General features: G+C 47.8%; 1 long non-coding RNA gene across 1 annotated transcript in view; it reads left to right on the top strand.

Moving 5' to 3' along the window:
• The first annotated feature begins 6,132 nt into the window (after positions 1 to 6,132).
• LOC127919174 (uncharacterized) overlaps positions 6,133 to 9,001 on the top strand; it is a 7,043-nt gene continuing 4,174 nt past the window's right edge. The window contains exons 1-2 of the long non-coding RNA XR_008102116.1: positions 6,133 to 6,275; positions 6,743 to 6,808. This is a non-coding gene — a long non-coding RNA (uncharacterized LOC127919174). The remainder of the gene's footprint in view (positions 6,276 to 6,742; positions 6,809 to 9,001) is intronic.

The raw sequence follows: 9,001 nt of genomic DNA, 5'->3' as shown, positions 1-9,001 counted from the left end.
CGGGACTCTACTATACACACCTAGAGAGATGGTTAACACACTACCCTGTTGACCAGGTATACACCCCAGGACTCTACAATACACACTACCCTGTTGACCAGGTATACACCCCAGGACTCTACAATACACACCTAGAGAGATGGTTAACACACTACCCTGTTGACCAGGTACACACCCCAGGACTCTACAATACACACCTAGAGAGATGGTTAACACACTACCCTGTTGACCAGGTACACACCCCAGGACTCTACAATACACACCTAGAGAGATGGTTAACACACTACCCTGTTGACCAGGTACACACCCCAGGACTCTACAATACACACCTAGAGAGATGGTTAACACACTACCCTGTTGACCAGGTACACACCCCAGGACTCTACAATACACACTACCCTGTTGACCAGGTATACACCCCAGGACTCTACAATACACACTACCCTGTTGACCAGGTATACACCCCAGGACTCTACAATACACACCTAGAGAGATGGTTAACACACTACCCTGTTGACCAGGTATACACCCCAGGACTCTACAATACACACTACCCTGTTGACCAGGTACACACCCCGGGACTCTACAATACACACCTAGAGAGATGGTTAACACACTACCCTGTTGACCAGGTACACACCCCAGGACTCTACAATACACACCTAGAGAGATGGTTAACACACTACCCTGTTGACCAGGTACACACCCCGGGACTCTACAATACACACCTAGAGAGATGGTTAACACACTACCCTGTTGACCAGGTACACACCCCAGGACTCTACAATACACACCTAGAGAGATGGTTAACACACTACCCTGTTGACCAGGTACACACCCCGGGACTCTACAATACACACTACCCTGTTGACCAGGTATACACCCCGGGACTCTACAATACACACTACCCTGTTGACCAGGTATACACCCCAGGACTCTACAATACACACTACCCTGTTGACCAGGTATACACCCCAGGACTCTACAATACACACTACCCTGTTGACCAGGTATACACCCCGGGACTCTACAATACACACCTAGAGAGATGGTTAACACACTACCCTGTTGACCAGGTATACACCCCAGGACTCTACAATACACACTACCCTGTTGACCAGGTACACACCCCAGGACTCTACAATACACACCTAGAGAGATGGTTAACACACTACCCTGTTGACCAGGTACACACCCCAGGACTCTACAATACACACTACCCTGTTGACCAGGTATACACCCCGGTCTACACACACTACCCTGTTGACCAGGTATACACCCCAGGACTCTACAATACACACCTAGAGAGATGGTTAACACACTACCCTGTTGACCAGGTATACACCCCAGGACTCTACAATACACACTACCCTGTTGACCAGGTACACACCCCGGGACTCTACAATACACACCTAGAGAGATGGTTAACACACTACCCTGTTGACCAGGTACACACCCCAGGACTCTACAATACACACCTAGAGATGGTTAACACACTACCCTGTTGACCAGGTACACACCCCAGGACTCTACAATACACACCTAGAGAGATGGTTAACACACTACCCTGTTGACCAGGTACACACCCCGGGACTCTACAATACACACTACCCTGTTGACCAGGTATACACCCCAGGACTCTACAATACACACTACCCTGTTGACCAGGTATACACCCCAGGACTCTACAATACACACTACCCTGTTGACCAGGTATACACCCCAGGACTCTACAATACACACTACCCTGTTGACCAGGTATACACCCCAGGACTCTACAATACACACCTAGAGAGATGGTTAACACACTACCCTGTTGACCAGGTACACACCCCAGGACTCTACTATAGACACCTAGAGAGATGGTTAACACACTACCCTGTTGACCAGGTATACACCCCAGGACTCTACAATACACACCTAGAGAGATGGTTAACACACTACCCTGTTGACCAGGTATACACCCCAGGACTCTACAATACACACCTAGAGAGATGGTTAACACACTACCCTGTTGACCAGGTACACACCCCGGGACTCTACAATACACACCTAGAGAGATGGTTAACACACTACCCTGTTGACCAGGTACACACCCCAGGACTCTACAATACACACCTAGAGAGATGGTTAACACACTACCCTGTTGACCAGGTATACACCCCGGGACTCTACAATACACACCTAGAGAGATGGTTAACACACTACCCTGTTGACCAGGTACACACCTAGAGAGATGGCTAACACACTACCCTGTTGACCAGGTACACACCCCAGGACTATACTATAGACACCTAGAGAGATGGTTAACACACCAGGACTCTACTATAGACACCTAGAGAGATGGTTAACACACCAGGACTCTACTATAGACACCTAGAGAGATGATTAACATCCCAGGACTCTACTATTGACACCTAGAGAGATGGTTAACATCCCAGGACTCTACTATAGACACCTAGAGAGATGGTTAACACACTACCCTGTTGACCAGGTACACACCCCAGGACTCTACAATACACACCTAGAGAGATGGTTAACACACCAGGACTCTACAATACACACCTAGAGAGATGGTTAACACACCAGGACTCTACTATACACACCTAGAGAGATGGTTAACACACTACCCTGTTGACCAGGTACACACCCCGGGACTCTACAATACACACCTAGAGAGATGGTTAACACACTACCCTGTTGACCAGGTACACACCCCGGGACTCTACTATAGACACCTAGATAGATGGTTAACACACTACCCTGTTGACCAGGTACACACCCCAGGACTCTACAATACACACCTAGAGAGATGGTTAACACACTACCCTGTTGACCAGGTACACACCCCGGGACTCTACAATACACACCTAGAGAGATGGTTAACACACCAGGACTCTACAATACACACTACCCTGTTGACCAGGTACACACCCCGGGACTCTACAATACACACCTAGAGAGATGGTTAACACACTACCCTGTTGACCAGGTATACACCCCGACTCTACAATACACACCTAGAGAGATGGTTAACACACTACCCTGTTGACCAGGTACACACCCCAGGACTCTACAATACACACCTTTAGAGATGGTTAACACACTACCCTGTTGACCAGGTATACACCCCGGGACTCTACAATACACACCTAGAGAGATGGTTAACACACTACCCTGTTGACCAGGTACACACCCCGGGACTCTACAATACACACCTAGAGAGATGGTTAACACACTACCCTGTTGACCAGGTACACACCCCGGGACTCTACAATACACACCTAGAGAGATGGTTAACACACTACCCTGTTGACCAGGTATACACCCCAGGACTCTACAATACACACCTAGAGAGATGGTTAACACACTACCCTGTTGACCAGGTACACACCCCAGGACTCTACAATACACACTACCCTGTTGACCAGGTACACACCCCAGGACTCTACAATACACACCTAGAGAGATGGTTAACACACTACCCTGTTGACCAGGTACACACCCCGGGACTCTACAATACACACCTAGAGAGATGGTTAACACACTACCCTGTTGACCAGGTACACACCCCAGGACTCTACAATACACACTACCCTGTTGACCAGGTACACACCCCAGGACTCTACAATACACACTACCCTGTTGACCAGGTATACACCCCGGGACTCTACAATACACACTACCCTGTTGACCAGGTATACACCCCGGGACTCTACAATACACACTACCCTGTTGACCAGGTACACACCCCAGGACTCTACAATACACACTACCCTGTTGACCAGGTACACACCCCAGGACTCTACAATACACACCTAGAGAGATGGTTAACACACTACCCTGTTGACCAGGTACACACCCCGGGACTCTACAATACACACCTAGAGAGATGGTTAACACACTACCCTGTTGACCAGGTACACACCCCAGGACTCTACAATACACACCTAGAGAGATGGTTAACACACTACCCTGTTGACCAGGTACACACCCCAGGACTCTACAATACACACCTAGAGAGATGGTTAACACACTACCCTGTTGACCAGGTACACACCCCGGGACTCTACAATACACACCTAGAGAGATGGTTAACACACTACCCTGTTGACCAGGTACACACCCCAGGACTCTACAATACACACCTAGAGAGATGGTTAACACCCCAGGACTCTACTATAGACACCTAGAGAGATGGTTAACACACTACCCTGTTGACCAGGTACACACCCCGGGACTCTACAATACACACCTAGAGAGATGGTTAACACACTACCCTGTTGACCAGGTATACACCCCAGGACTCTACAATACACACTACCCTGTTGACCAGGTATACACCCCAGGACTCTACAATACACACCTAGAGAGATGGTTAACACACTACCCTGTTGACCAGGTACACACCCCAGGACTCTACAATACACACTACCCTGTTGACCAGGTATACACCCCAGGACTCTACAATACACACCTAGAGAGATGGTTAACACACTACCCTGTTGACCAGGTACACACCCCGGGACTCTACAATACACACTACCCTGTTGACCAGGTACACACCCCGGGACTCTACAATACACACTACCCTGTTGACCAGGTATACACCCCAGGACTCTACAATACACACCTAGAGAGATGGTTAACACCCCAGGACTCTACTATAGACACCTAGAGAGATGGTTAACACCCCAGGACTCTACTATAGACACCTAGAGAGATGGTTAACACCCCAGGACTCTACTATAGACACCTAGAGAGATGGTTAACACACTACCCTGTTGACCAGGTATACACCCCAGGACTCTACTATAGACACCTAGAGAGATGGTTAACACACTACCCTGTTGACCAGGTACACACCCCGGGACTCTACAATACACACCTAGAGAGATGGTTAACACACTACCCTGTTGACCAGGTATACACCCCGGGACTCTACAATACACACCTAGAGAGATGGTTAACACACTACCCTGTTGACCAGGTACACACCCCGGGACTCTACAATACACACCTAGAGAGATGGTTAACACACTACCCTGTTGACCAGGTACACACCCCAGGACTCTACAATACACACCTAGAGAGATGGTTAACACACTACCCTGTTGACCAGGTATACACCCCAGGACTCTACAATACACACCTAGAGAGATGGTTAACACACTACCCTGTTGACCAGGTACACACCCCAGGACTCTACAATACACACCTAGAGAGATGGTTAACACACCAGGACTCTACTATAGACTCCTAGAGAGATGGTTAACACCCCAGGACTCTACTATAGACACCTAGAGAGATGGTTAACACACCAGGACTCTACAATACACACCTAGAGAGATGGTTAACATCCCAGGACTCTACTATACACACCTAGAGAGATGGTTAACACACTACCCTGTTGACCAGGTACACACCCCGGGACTCTACAATACACACCTAGAGAGATGGTTAACACACTACCCTGTTGACCAGGTATACACCCCGGGACTCTACAATACACACCTAGAGAGATGGTTAACACACTACCCTGTTGACCAGGTATACACCCCAGGACTCTACAATACACACCTAGAGAGATGGTTAACACACTACCCTGTTGACCAGGTACACACCCCGGGACTCTACAATACACACCTAGAGAGATGGTTAACACACCAGGACTCTACAATACACACTACCCTGTTGACCAGGTACACACCCCAGGACTCTACAATACACACCTAGAGAGATGGTTAACACACTACCCTGTTGACCAGGTATACACCCCGGGACTCTACAATACACACCTAGAGAGATGGTTAACACACTACCCTGTTGACCAGGTATACACCCCAGGACTCTACAATACACACCTAGAGAGATGGTTAACACACTACCCTGTTGACCAGGTACACACCCCGGGACTCTACAATACACACCTAGAGAGATGGTTAACACACTACCCTGTTGACCAGGTACACACCCCGGGACTCTACAATACACACCTAGAGAGATGGTTAACACACTACCCTGTTGACCAGGTATACACCCCAGGACTCTACAATACACACCTAGAGAGATGGTTAACACACTACCCTGTTGACCAGGTACACACCCCAGGTCTCTACAATACACACTACCCTGTTGACCAGGTACACACCCCAGGACTCTACAATACACACCTAGAGAGATGGTTAACACACTACCCTGTTGACCAGGTACACACCCCGGGACTCTACTATAGACACCTAGAGAGATGGTTAACACACTACCCTGTTGACCAGGTACACACCCCAGGACTCTACAATACACACTACCCTGTTGACCAGGTACACACCCCAGGACTCTACAATACACACTACCCTGTTGACCAGGTACACACCCCAGGACTCTACAATACACACTACCCTGTTGACCAGGTACACACCCCAGGACTCTACAATACACACTACCCTGTTGACCAGGTACACACCCCAGGACTCTACAATACACACTACCCTGTTGACCAGGTACACACCCCAGGACTCTACAATACACACCTAGAGAGATGGTTAACACACTACCCTGTTGACCAGGTATACACCCCGGGACTCTACAATACACACCTAGAGAGATGGTTAACACACTACCCTGTTGACCAGGTACACACCCCAGGACTCTACAATACACACCTAGAGAGATGGCTAACACACTACCCTGTTGACCAGGTACACACCTAGAGAGATGCTTAACACACTACCCTGTTGACCAGGTACACACCCCGGGACTCTACAATACACACCTAGAGAGATGGTTAACACACTACCCTGTTGACCAGGTACACACCCCAGGACTCTACAATACACACCTAGAGAGATGGTTAACACCCCAGGACTCTACTATAGACACCTAGAGAGATGGTTAACACACTACCCTGTTGACCAGGTATACACCCCAGGACTCTACAATACACACCTAGAGAGATGGTTAACACACTACCCTGTTGACCAGGTACACACCCCGGGACTCTACAATACACACTACCCTGTTGACCAGGTATACACCCCAGGACTCTACAATACACACCTAGAGAGATGGTTAACACACTACCCTGTTGACCAGGTACACACCCCAGGACTCTACAATACACACCTAGAGAGATGGTTAACACACTACCCTGTTGACCAGGTACACACCCCAGGACTCTACAATACACACCTAGAGAGATGGTTAACACACTACCCTGTTGACCAGGTACACACCCCGGGACTCTACAATACACACTACCCTGTTGACCAGGTACACACCCCGGGACTCTACAATACACACTACCCTGTTGACCAGGTATACACCCCGGGACTCTACAATACACACCTAGAGAGATGGTTAACATCCCAGGACTCTACTATAGACACCTAGAGAGATGGTTAACACACCAGGACTCTACTATAGACACCTAGAGAGATGGTTAACATCCCAGGACTCTACTATAGACACCTAGAGAGATGGTTAACACACCAGGACTCTACTATAGACACCTAGAGAGATGGTTAACACACCAGGACTCTACTATAGACACCTAGAGAGATGGTTAACACTCCAGGACTCTACTATAGACACCTAGAGAGATGGTTAACACACCAGGACTCTACTATAGACACCTAGAGAGATGGTTAACACACCAGGACTCTACTATAGACTCCTAGAGAGATGGTTAACACACCAGGACTCTACTATAGACACCTAGAGAGATGGTTAACATCCCAGGACTCTACTATAGACACCTAGAGAGATGATTAACATCCCAGGACTCTACTATAGACACCTAGAGAGATGATTAACATCCCAGGACTCTACTATAGACACCTAGAGATGGTTAACACACCAGGACTCTACTATAGACACCTAGAGAGATGGTTAACATCCCAGGACTCTACTATAGACACCTAGAGAGATGGTTAACACACCAGGACTCTACTATAGACACCTAGAGAGATGGTTAACATCCCAGGACTCTACTATAGACACCTAGAGAGATGGTTAACATCCCAGGACTCTACTATAGACACCTAGAGAGATGGTTAACACACCAGGACTCTACTATAGACACCTAGAGAGATGGTTAACATCCCAGGACTCTACTATAGACACCTAGAGAGATGGTTAACACCCCAGGACTCTACTATAGACACCTAGAGAGATGGTTAACACCCCAGGACTCTACTATAGACACCTGGAGAGATGGTTAACACACCAGGACTCTACTATAGACACCTGGAGAGATGGTTAACATTCCAGGACTCTACTATAGACACCTGGAGAGATGGTTAACATCCCAGGACTCTACTATAGACACCTAGAGAGATGGTTAACATCCCAGGACTCTACTATAGACACCTGGAGAGATGATTAACATCCCAGGACTCTACTATAGACACCTAGAGAGATGATTAACATCCCAGGACTCTACTATAGACACCTAGAGAGATGATTAACATTCCAGGACTCTACTATAGACACCTGGAGAGATGGTTAACATCCCAGGACTCTACTATAGACACCTAGAGAGATGGTTAATATCCCAGGACTCTACTATAGACTCCTAGAGAGATGGTTAACACCCCAGGACTCTACTATAGACACCTAGAGAGATGGCTAACACCCCAGGACTCTACTATAGACACCTAGAGAGATGGCTAACACACCAGGACTCTACTATAGACACCTAGAGAGATGGTTAACACCCCAGGACTCTACTATAGACACCTAGAGAGATGGTTAACACACCAGGACTCTACTATAGACACCTAGAGAGATGATTAACATTCCAGGACTCTACTATAGACACCTAGAGAGATGGTTAACATCCCAGGACTCTACTATAGACACCTAGAGATGGTTAACATCCCAGGACTCTACTATAGACACCTAGAGAGATGATTAACATCCCAGGACTCTACTATAGACTCCTAGAGAGATGGTTAACATCCCAGGACTCTACTATAGACACCTAGAGATGGTTAACACCCCA

This window comes from Oncorhynchus keta, unplaced genomic scaffold, assembly GCF_023373465.1.
Source record: "Oncorhynchus keta strain PuntledgeMale-10-30-2019 unplaced genomic scaffold, Oket_V2 Un_contig_1593_pilon_pilon, whole genome shotgun sequence".
Lineage (NCBI taxonomy): Eukaryota > Metazoa > Chordata > Actinopteri > Salmoniformes > Salmonidae > Oncorhynchus > Oncorhynchus keta.
This window is presented reverse-complemented; position numbering and strand designations above follow the sequence as displayed.